An 11,867-nucleotide genomic window follows, 5' to 3' on the forward strand; every position below is an offset into this window, starting at 1 on the left:
AGAATATGATGGAGTCTGGTGGGATGATCGGTGATCATGAGTCTACCACAAAGACACACACACACACAAACAACACACACACATTCTGACACACACACACACACAAACACACACACACACACACACACACACACACACACACACACACACAAGACACACACATACAAAGTCACACACATACAAAGTCACACACATAAAGACACACACACACACACACATAAAGACACACACACTTACACACACACACAAAGACACAAAGACACACACACACCAAAGACACACAGACACACACACTTACACACACAAAGACACACAAAAGACACACAAAGACACACACACACACACACACACAAAGACACAAAGACACACAAGAGGTTCCAGGTGGTCTTCACAATAGAACAGGGTGAGGTCACTGTGCTAGGAGAAAGGGAGGTAAACAGGCGGCCTTGGAGGAGTTCGAAATTACGAGAGAGGAGGTCAAGAGACACCTGCTGGATCTGGATGTTAGAAAGGCTGTTGGTCCAGATGGGATCTCACCATGGGTACTGAAAGAGTGTGCAGAGGCACTTTGCCTGCCACTCTCCATAGTGTATAGTAAGTCACTAGAGACGGGAGACCTACCAGAAATATGGAAGACGGCGAATGTGGTCCCAATATACAAAAAGGGCGACAGACAAGAGGCACTGAACAACAGGCCAGTGTCCTTGACTTGTATACCATGCAAGGTGATGGAGAAGATCGTGAGAAAAAAACTGGTAACACATCTGGAGAGAAGGGACAAATCGCCAACATGGATTCAGGGAGGGTAAATCTTGCCTTACAGGCTTGATAGAATTCTACGATCAGGTGACACAGATTAAGCAAGAAAGAGAGGGCTGTGCGGACTTGCATTTTCTTGGATTGTCGGAAAGCTTTGACACAGTACCACATAAGAGGCTGGTACATAAGCTGGAGAGACAGGCAGGTGTAGCTGGTAAGGTGCTTCAGTGGATAAGGGAGTATATAAGCAATAGGAAGCAGAGAGTTACGGTGAGGGGTGAGACCTCCGATTGGCGTGAAGTCACCAGTGGAGTCCCACAAGGCTCTCCCAGAGGGTATCGATTCATTTCTCTCAATGTTTGCGACAATCCTGGAGTATGCAGCCCCAGCATGGAGTCCATATCTAGTCAAGGATAAGACTAAACTGGAAAAGGTTCAAAGGTTTGCCACCAGACTAGTAATCGAGCTGAGAGGTATGAGCTACGAGGAGAGACTACGGGAATTAAACCTCACTTCGCTGGAAGACAGAAGAGCTAGGGGGGAGGGACATAATCACCACATTTATGACAGAGCCCGATAGGCTCATGAATCTGTACACCTGTTGATTGACGGTTGAGAGGCAGGGCCAAAGAGCCAGAGCTGAACCCCACAAACACAACTAGGTGAGTACACACACACACACACACACACACACACACACACACACACACACACACACACACACACACACACATATATTCTGACACATAAAACGTACTCTCACATAGGAATCATACACACAGGAATCACACACACATTCTCACAAATACACACACACACACACACACACACACACCACACACACACACACACACACACACACACACACACACTCATTCTTACACACACACACACACACAAAGACACAAAGACACACACACAAAGACACACACAAAGACACACACACACACACACACACACACACACACACACACACACACACACACACACACACACACACACACACACACATTCTGACACACAAAACGCATTCTCACACAGGAATCACACACGCACACAAAGACACACACACACACACACACACACACACACACACACACACACACACACACACACACACACACACACACACACACACACACACACACACACACACACACACACACACACACATATTCTGACACATAAAACGTACTCTCACATAGGAATCATACACACACACACACACATATATTCTGACACATAAAACGTATTCTCACACAGGAATCACACACACATTCTCACAAATACACACACACACACACACACACACACATACTCATTCTTACACACACACACACACACAAAGACACAAAGACACACACACAAAGACACACACAAAGACACACACACACACACACACACACACACACACACACACACACACACACACACACACACACATACTCATTCTTACACACACACACACACACAAAGACACACACACACACACACAAAGACACACACAAAGACACACACACAAAGACACAAAGACACACACACACACTAGTGAAAATCCTCTCGTTGGCTCCGCCCACTTCACCCGTGATTGGTGCTCCATCAAGCCAATCACAGCAGACCGGCCGCACAGTTACCACGACTCACATACCAAACACTTATTTGTTTTTAAACAGTAAAATTAACTCTTTTTTAATACTTATTTAAAAAAGAAAGAATAGCTCATGACAGAATTGATGATAAAAGAAATTGACCATGGTCTTCAGCCTTTTATTCACATCACCCAAAGTTTGGTTGATGAAAATAAATCTTTTTTTAAATACAAATAAGTATCTGACAGATTTGACAGAAAACATTAAATTGTCAAATCTTCATCACCCAGCCAAATCTTTTATTAATTCTATCAATGAAAACCTAAATTTTAAATCCCAAAATGATTTTAATAAAATTATGAAAAATATTTTGCATGGTGATGTAGAATCCCCTATTCTAAATATTATAGAAAACAAAGCTCTTAAACAACATATGTTAAAAAAATACCCATTTAAACTCTATGAAGAACACATTAACAATGTAAATAAACTTGCCCAAGATCTTGGGTTTGAAAACGAAACTCAATTTCTTGAATATTTAGAAAGTAATCCTTCACCAACTGATTCCAAATTAACTAAAATTTTTAACACTATGACCAAATGGGCTGGTAAACATAAAAGTTTGATATTGAAATCTGCGATATTATTAGGTGTAGGTGTTGCTTTTCTTGAATATTTGAACAAATACAATCGGAAGAACAGTGGTTGTTTTAGATACCATGTTGGAAAAGGACATTCCCTAAAAAAGAAGTATATTTGACCAGATTTTGTAAATTCCCTATCAATCGGGTTGATTATATTAACTATGACATACTAAATGATAATACTCATCCATTGTTCAATAAAAAAAGTCTGGAACTGTCAATATGATATTCCAAATTCTGCAGAAACCCAAAACATATTAAATTTGGGCTGTAAGGGAATATGTTGTCCCCATAACTACAATTATCTTTCACAATTTGTCAAGGGTTATGAACCTATTTCTAATTTAGAAAATAAAGAAATATTTTATATATATAAATGTGAACAGGGAACAATTTTAAGAAATATTGCCGAAATTTTAGGAGATGGTATTGGTGAAGTGATTCAAGGCATTGGGCAATCTGATATATGGCAATTTATATTGAATCAATTAAAAATATTGGCTGGGTTATACTTTTAATTTTATTATTAATAATAATGTTAGGCCCATTGATAATGGTGATCAAATAGCGACATATGAGTGCACTAATGGGTGGTGTAGTGTATGGTGCATTGATGTAATAATATACAATATTTACTCACTGAGCTTATTTGCAAAGAAAATGTTTAACTACCATTGCAACATTCATTAACATATTTCATAAATAATTCTCGAGGTAACCCACCATATTCATATGCAATGTATATGAAGGATATACCCCAGGGGACCTCTGTTATATGTCCATCAATATTTCGTAAAATTTTCCATGATTTTAAATTTTCTTTTTCCTTTTCTAAAAAGGAAATTTTATATTGAACTTCAACACTGTAATGGGAATAAATTTCTGATGATTGTGGTAGCGGTGGTTGTGGTGGTGGTGGTGGTGGTGGTAGTGGTGGTGGCGGTGGTGGTGGTGGTGGTGGTGGTGCTAATTGATAAAAATATTTTGAAGGAAAATCATAAACGTAACATGAAGAAGGTGGAATTACATAAATTGAATGTGGCACTGAAGTCATATAATAAGGTACAATCATATATTGAGTTGTTTGTAATGGTATTTGTGGAATGGTTGGTTGATAATAATAATCATTTCGATGACACCCATATTCTTCACAACCACCACCACTATTCCAACTTTCAGCATCACCATTTACTCCAGCTTCCACCATGATTCCTCTCAGTATTCTGGTAAATGAATTCTCAAATTTCTTTATTATATTGATCAATATTAAAAAAATAAATAAATACTCTTAACATTTTCGTAATGAAAACTGTTACTGTCTCTGATATTGCAATTGCAACTTACATAGTACATCGTATATCACAACGAAAAACAATGGAGATTCTTCAACAAAGAAATGGAAGTAAGTATTTTAAAAATATTATCATTAAGAATATACCATGGAAAAATATTCCTCCCAATTTCCCCAAAGCTTTCTTAGATGAAAATCCTAACGACTTTGAAGTTAAATTCACAACGCTAGGTTGTAACATGCTAAAATGTTATTATGATGTAAAAACTGCTTGTCAGCCCGGATCTGGATCAGCTATTTTAATAAACGAACGTGAATATGCCTGTAGTGAAGCATGTTATGCTGTTCATAATGAGGTCCTTGAATTTCTTCAAGAAAGATTTGGTAATGATTTAAAATCTATTCTAAACAATACAGAAACAGACAATCATTATTTCTCGAAACCTATTCCCGTTGAAACTTGGTCGATTAATGTCAAGGAATCTAACGAAAATTATTGTGGTGTACAGTTGTCTGCACTTAAAACATTGGCTCTAAGACCTTCAAGTCGATGGAGTCCTTCTAATGAAAACGATTTACAATCTTATCAAAAGAACCCCATTGCCTATGCCAAGAATACAAATACATATCAACTGAGAAAAGCTGTTGCTGGCTTAATCGATGCTCCACCATTGACATGGAATATTCAGCAACAGAATATAAACTTTAACTCAATCTATTGTAAATTCTTTCATAAATACTACGATAGCCAGTCAGATCAATGCCATAGTCATGTCCACCGCCAGATATTAGGTTTTATATTTGGCAATCAAGTTATCAACCAATTAACCGATGGTGAATTAGTGGACTTACTTAATCCAACATCAGGAATGAGTATGATTCTTATGGATAAATTGAACAAACAAAATTATATGGATGTTGACAGAGGTTATATTGAAACAGTTGTTCCACAGTCAATACTCGAAAAAGAACAATTTGTTGACGAAGCGGATATAGTAGTATCCTCCGAAAATGTATCATTTATTGAACAGTATACTACTACAACTACTAATTTCATAGATGTTATAATAACACGTTTAGAATCTGAGTTTTCCGATTTATTATCGTTAATAAAAGATGAGGCTATTACTATAACCGAAATTGAAGTTACAACTCGAGTGCCTAAGATAATTTCAAGACTGTTAAAATATTTCTCCGAAAACATTCTTCATGATGCTCTTCAAGAATTATTATCTGTAATTATGGTAGAAGCTTCATCTCAACAAATGATTATTCAACTTTTGGCGATGATCATTCGATCATCTATGGTTGAAATGAGCATTCAATTTTCAATACGGCTTTTATCCGTTTTATCTTCGTCTTTATCCCTTGTTTTATCTGTGGGATTAGTGTTGTTACCATTAGAATTATATTTATCAATAGGTAATATTGGTGGGTACAATAATGAAATAACTCATGCTGCATTAGAAAACCTTCGCCATAAAATAATTAATCAATTGTTAGAACAAGATATAAACTTTGGACAATATATTAAATTGGGGCCTCCACAGTCTATAACCACACCACAAATAACACCAGATATGATATATTTATCTGCCATAAATGAAATAATACGCATTTATCCCCAATGTATAAACATAATTGGTATGGATGGAACTACCACAAATTCTTTAGAAGAGAACAAGATGATTTTAAGCCTGCTTAGTCAGTTTGATGTAAACAGCCTTGGTCAAGCAATTACTCACAAGATTAATTCTAAAACCTATGATAGAGATTCTAAAGTGATAGATATGAGTAATTATATCATTAATGAAGCTAAATATAAACATTATCCCATTCAAACTGCAGATTTGGAATTACAAGAAGTAGAAAATTTAATTTCAAATTCTAAAAGGGATATATTAATTTTATGTTTAGCTTTGATATTTTTAATTGTCAGTCTGTTCCTCTTTCTCTTCAAGAAGCAACTTTATTCTTTTTATACACTAGGCATAAGTAATTGTTTTTATATATATTGGTCTCTTTCTACAGCTTGGTTAAATTAAAAGCCATAATAAAAATATTATTGAGTGTGTGTGTGTGTGTGTGTGTGTGTGTGTGTGTGTCTGTGTATGTGTGTGCATCCGGTGGTATTCTGAGGCCCCAAAAATAACAACTTGGACCATTTTTATATAAAGAGCTTCACACCAACAGAGAGATCAGACAAGACTCAATTCGTCTCGTTGATAGAGCCGGTGCCTGTCTGGGTGTACGTCTTTATGCTGAGTCCAGTCCCATTCCCTTTTTTAATTCTACTAACTCCAAACGTTTTAATGAGTAAATGTCCTCCATTGTACAAGGTGAGCTTGTCATATGTGGCAAAGACCTCGATCCCCTTCACATATTAAACATATGGAATGGTATCCGTATGGATAGTTCCCTTCCCAAAATTAGCATGTCATTGTTCACTCTGAACAAAATCGACCCAAATGAGTTTCCCTTAACTCAATCTACCCCAGACCTTTCCCCCCCAAAAAAAAACACCAACATCAAAAAGACATTATCAGATGATAATGATCTTAACCCACCCTTCAAGAAAAGAAAGAAAAATGCCATCAGAAGTAGGTTTGGAATGGTGAACCGAGACGATGAAGATTCATCTGAAGATTCATCTGAAGATTCATCTGAAGAATCATCTGAAGAATCATCTGAAGATTCATCTGAAGATTCCTCCTCGGAATACTCTGATGAGGGGTCCCTCTCATTGATCAAGTAAGTAATGACATTTCACATAAATATTGGTGTTGGCGTTATGGTGTGTTAACTCAATTGCTCCCTGAAGTCCATTGGGCCAAATATTATATACAGTATCGGATAACATAATACTCGCCGGAGCTTCGAGACCTGAGCTCTTCGTCGCTGGCCACTAGATTGTCCTCAATGAATAAAAAGGATGTGATAGCTCCTTACTCCCTCAGTCTACCTCGTAGTTCACGCCCAGTGACAACATGTGTTTAAATCCTTGAAGAAATCCATTCAGTATAGTGAGTGAAGTCGTATTCTCGTCGTTCCTTCTTAAGGGTTATAGTATTAATTTGTTTTGTTTTTTTTTTGTTTTTTTTTTGTGTGTGTGTAATTTTTGTAATTTTTTGGATGAATAATTGTCTAAAATTTAATTTTATGGAATGCCTAGGGATGTAAAAATTACAATGTAAAATTTACCAGCAATGAATATTGTTTCTCAATGATCATAGTTTTTTTTTTTTTTTTTTTAGTTTGGATGTTTATAGACTAATTTAATAATGGTCTGATTGTAACAACCTAAAAAAATTTCAGGACCCCAGTACTAAGCGGCTCATCAATCATCTGAACATGGCGCATGTTGGACCTGACACACAGTCCTCTTCCAACCCAAGAAACTGTCACTCAGGCAGTTGTCTAGAGGCTGGGTTTGTGCCCCGGGGCAGTGACAATGGACAACAGCAACCATCTCAACATAACATTTCTCAGTCCCAACATACTCAAGGGCACATCAAAGATGTCGCTGGTGGATGCCATGAAGGCATGGACGATGGGGCAATGGGCGAGACGAAGGGACAAAAAGTGTGTGAATGTGGCACTGTGGGGGGGGGAGGCTCTCGTCTCCTGGCGATGCCCACATCAACACACTCTTGAGTGGTTAGATGAACAATTCCATCAACAACAACAAAAAATACAGCAACAACATCAAAAAAATAACATTTTGGGGAGTAGGGATGATGAAAGAGATGCAGATTCTGCCCAGACCACTAGTAATGGAAAGAAGGTTCGTTCTCCACGTTTCAGTGACTATTGTGAGGGTCAGTCAGCTCCATCCAACACTCAGGCTAATCCCAAGGTTGTAAGCATTGACTCGTCGTTTTACCAGTTCCTGAAGTTGGCACCCCCCGGTTTAGCCTACTACCCTCCTCTTAACAATGATCATGCAATGACAGCAGATGGAAATGAGGTTGATGATGTACAACCGATCGATCTCTCCCTTAAATCTAAATCATCAGCATCGCCAAAACTAACCTCTGTACAGTCAGCTCCATCCAACACTCAGGCTAATCCCAAGGTTGTAAGCATTGACTCGTCGTTTCTTAACAATGATCATGCAATGAGAGCAGATGGAAATGAGGTTGATGATGTACAACCGATCGATCTCTCCCTTAAATCTAAACCATCAGCATCGCCAAAACTAACCTCTGTACAGTCAGCTCCATCCAACACTCAGGCTAAGTCCCTGAAGTTGGCACCCCCCGGTTTAGCCTACTACTCTGCTCTTAACAATGGTCATGCAATGAGAGCAGATGGAAATGAGGTTGATGATGACGAACACAGATTCATATGTGATATTTGCCAAAAAGTATATAAGCGAAAAGAAGCCTTAACAGAACACCGTCGACTCCATACAGGGGAGAAGCCTTTTGAATGTGACAAGTGTTTCAAGAGGTTCTCTTACAGGGGTTCCCATTCTAGACATAAACAGAAACACTGTCCAGTTTTACACTGTTTTACTTTCTTCAAGTTCATCCAGGAGTTCTCGTCTAATAACACTTTTAAGGGACCTATTTGATAAGTCCCATCATAAGATTAATTTCATATATTCTATCTCGTTTAATTCTTTCCGCATGTTGAGAACTTTGTATAGGACGCTTCATTTTGTATTTTTTCCAGTCTATCAATACTTTTGCCATTCTGTAGGACCAAAGCTGGTACATGATAGTCTATCAGAGACCTTTATACGCTAAATACATCATTCTTACTATTCTAATATTAACACCATATTTCGGGCTGTACCCCACTACAGTTCTGAGAGCCTTGAGTCTGTCTCTACATTGTTGATGTAACTTATTGATTGCAGTTGAGGTACAAGGGACAGAGACTCCAAGGTATTTGAAAGAAGAGACATAGTCTATTGGTATGTCCCATCACTTAACCAATTTTCACTAATTGTAATATTTTTGGTATAAAAATTAGTACTTGCAAACTCAAAATATATGCAATAAGTCCTAAATCAGGCTTAATATATAAGATCAACGAAAAATGTTGTTTTTAATATAAATTATTGTTTTTAATATAAATTATAAAAATCAATGTGTTTTCATAATAATAAATATCCCATTAGAAACGGAAGAAGATGGTTCCCTCCTACCAATCTTGCAGTAACCATAAAATTTATTTCGTGTCATAATACAGTATGAAGGATCAGACTCTTATAATCAGTGAAAATTTTGATGAACCTAGTGGGTGTAGCTAGTGTGTGTAGCTGTTGGGTGTGGCTTGTGTGTGTGGCTGTTGTGTTTAGCTAGTGTATGTAGTTAGCTGTTGGGTGTAGCTAGTGGGTGTAGCTAGTGTGTGTGGCTGTTGTGTTTTGTAGCTAGCTGTTGGGTGTAGCTAGTGGGTGTAGCTAGTGTGTGTAGCTGTTGGGTGTGACTTGTGTGTGTGGCTGTTGTGTTTTGTAGCTAGCTGTTGGGTGTAGCTAGCTGTTGGGTGTAGCTAGTGTGTGTAGCTGTTGGGTGTGGCTTGTGTGTGTGTGTGTGTGTGTGTGTGGCTGTTGTGTTTAGCTAGTGTATGTAGCTAGCTGTTGGGTGTAGCTAGTGGGTGTAGCTAGTGTGTGTAGCTGTTGGGTGTGACTTGTGTGTGTGGCTGTTGTGTTTTGTAGCTAGCTGTTGGGTGTAGCTAGCTGTTGGGTGTAGCTAGTGGGTGTAGCTAGTGTGTGTAGCTGTTGGGTGTGGCTTGTGTGTGTGTGTGTGTATGTGTGTGTGTTTGTGTGTGTGTGTGGTTGTTGTGTTTAACTAGTGTATGTAGCTAGCTGTTGGGTGTAGCTAGTGGGTGTAGCTAGTGTGTTTAGCTGTTGGGTGTAGCTAGTGTGTTTAGCTGTTGGGTGTGGCTGGTATGTGTGGCTGGTAGGTGCAGCTTGTGAGTGCAGCTTGTGAGTGCAGCTTGTGGGTGCAGCTTGTGGGTTTAGCTGGTGTGTGTAGCTTGTCATGCGACCAGTGGGACGAGGGTCACCAATGGTCGGTGGGGGTCAACGCCTTTGAAAGTATTCTATGTTGCTTTTATTGGACAGAATAAACAAAATGTGAAAACTAATAAAATTTATAGAAAATCTAACAAAATTCAAAAGTATATAATAATTTGAAACATTACGAACAAAAAAAAAAGTGAGGTACCACTTGAGGCACCCATTCTCAGTCTGTATCCTTCTGGGACCCAGTGCATTAAACTTCCACACCCACACCCACACCCACACCCACCACCCACACCCACATCACATACCACACCCACTACAGCCACACCAACCTATCACACCCACTCCAGCCAACCCAACATCCACACCAGCCAATCACACCCACACTACACCCACACCAATCTACCACAAGCCAATCACACCCACACCCACACTAGCCAACCCCACCCATGCCAAACCCTCAACCCACAACACCCACACCAACCATCCACACCAGTCAATCACACCCACACTACACCCACACCAACCCACCACACCCTCTACACCCACACCACCTACATCACATCCTCTACACCCACACCACCCACATCACATCCACACCAGCCAATCACACCCACCACACCCTCTACACCCACACCAACCCACCACACCCTCTACACCCACACCACCCACATCACATCCACACCAACCCACCACACCCTCTACACCCACACCAACCCACCACACCCTCTACACCCTCTACACCCACACCACCCACATCACATCCACACCAGCCAATCACACCCACCACACCCTCTACACCCACATCACATCCACACCAGCCAATCACACCCACCACACCCTCTACACCCACAACACGCCATCACACCCACCACACCCACTCTACCCACAAAACTCCGCCACATCCACTACACCCACACACCCCTAAGACGATCACAGCTTTCACTACCACCCCCAGCCACCCCACTCCAGCTACACCATCCCACAACCCCAGCCACACCACAACCCCAGCCACACCACAACCCCAGCCACACCACAACCCCAGCCACACCACAACCCCAGCCACACCACAACCCCAGCCACACCACAACCCCAGCCACACCACAACCCCAGCCACACCACAACCCCAGCCACACCACAACCCCAGCCACACCACAACCCCAGCCACACCACAACCCCAGCCACACCACAACCCCAGCCACACCACAACCCCAGCCACACCACAGCCACAGCCACACCCCCGGGGAACAAGCACTAGGGGACACAGGTGGAGATCCAAATTATACAACAATCTAATTTTTATATTACCTGTTATTGAGATGATTTCAGAGCTTTTTAGTGGGGAGCTTTAGCTCCCCGCGACCCGGTCCTCGACCATGCCTTTTAACACTTTATAAAAAAAACTTCGTAGCGGCGTGGTAGTGCTCAGAACCTATATGGTGTCCAGTATATATACACCCACCCTAACAAGGAACTTTCATTTTTAGTAGTGAAAGTTAACAGAGACATGATAGTGGGTCAACGAGACAATGGGACAATAAATAAGCCGCAATACCTCGCACCTGCAGGATCTTTAAATCCTGTCACAGCACCTACCGAATGAGCTGAGA

This window comes from Procambarus clarkii, chromosome 29, assembly GCF_040958095.1.
Source record: "Procambarus clarkii isolate CNS0578487 chromosome 29, FALCON_Pclarkii_2.0, whole genome shotgun sequence".
Taxonomy (NCBI): domain Eukaryota; kingdom Metazoa; phylum Arthropoda; class Malacostraca; order Decapoda; family Cambaridae; genus Procambarus; species Procambarus clarkii.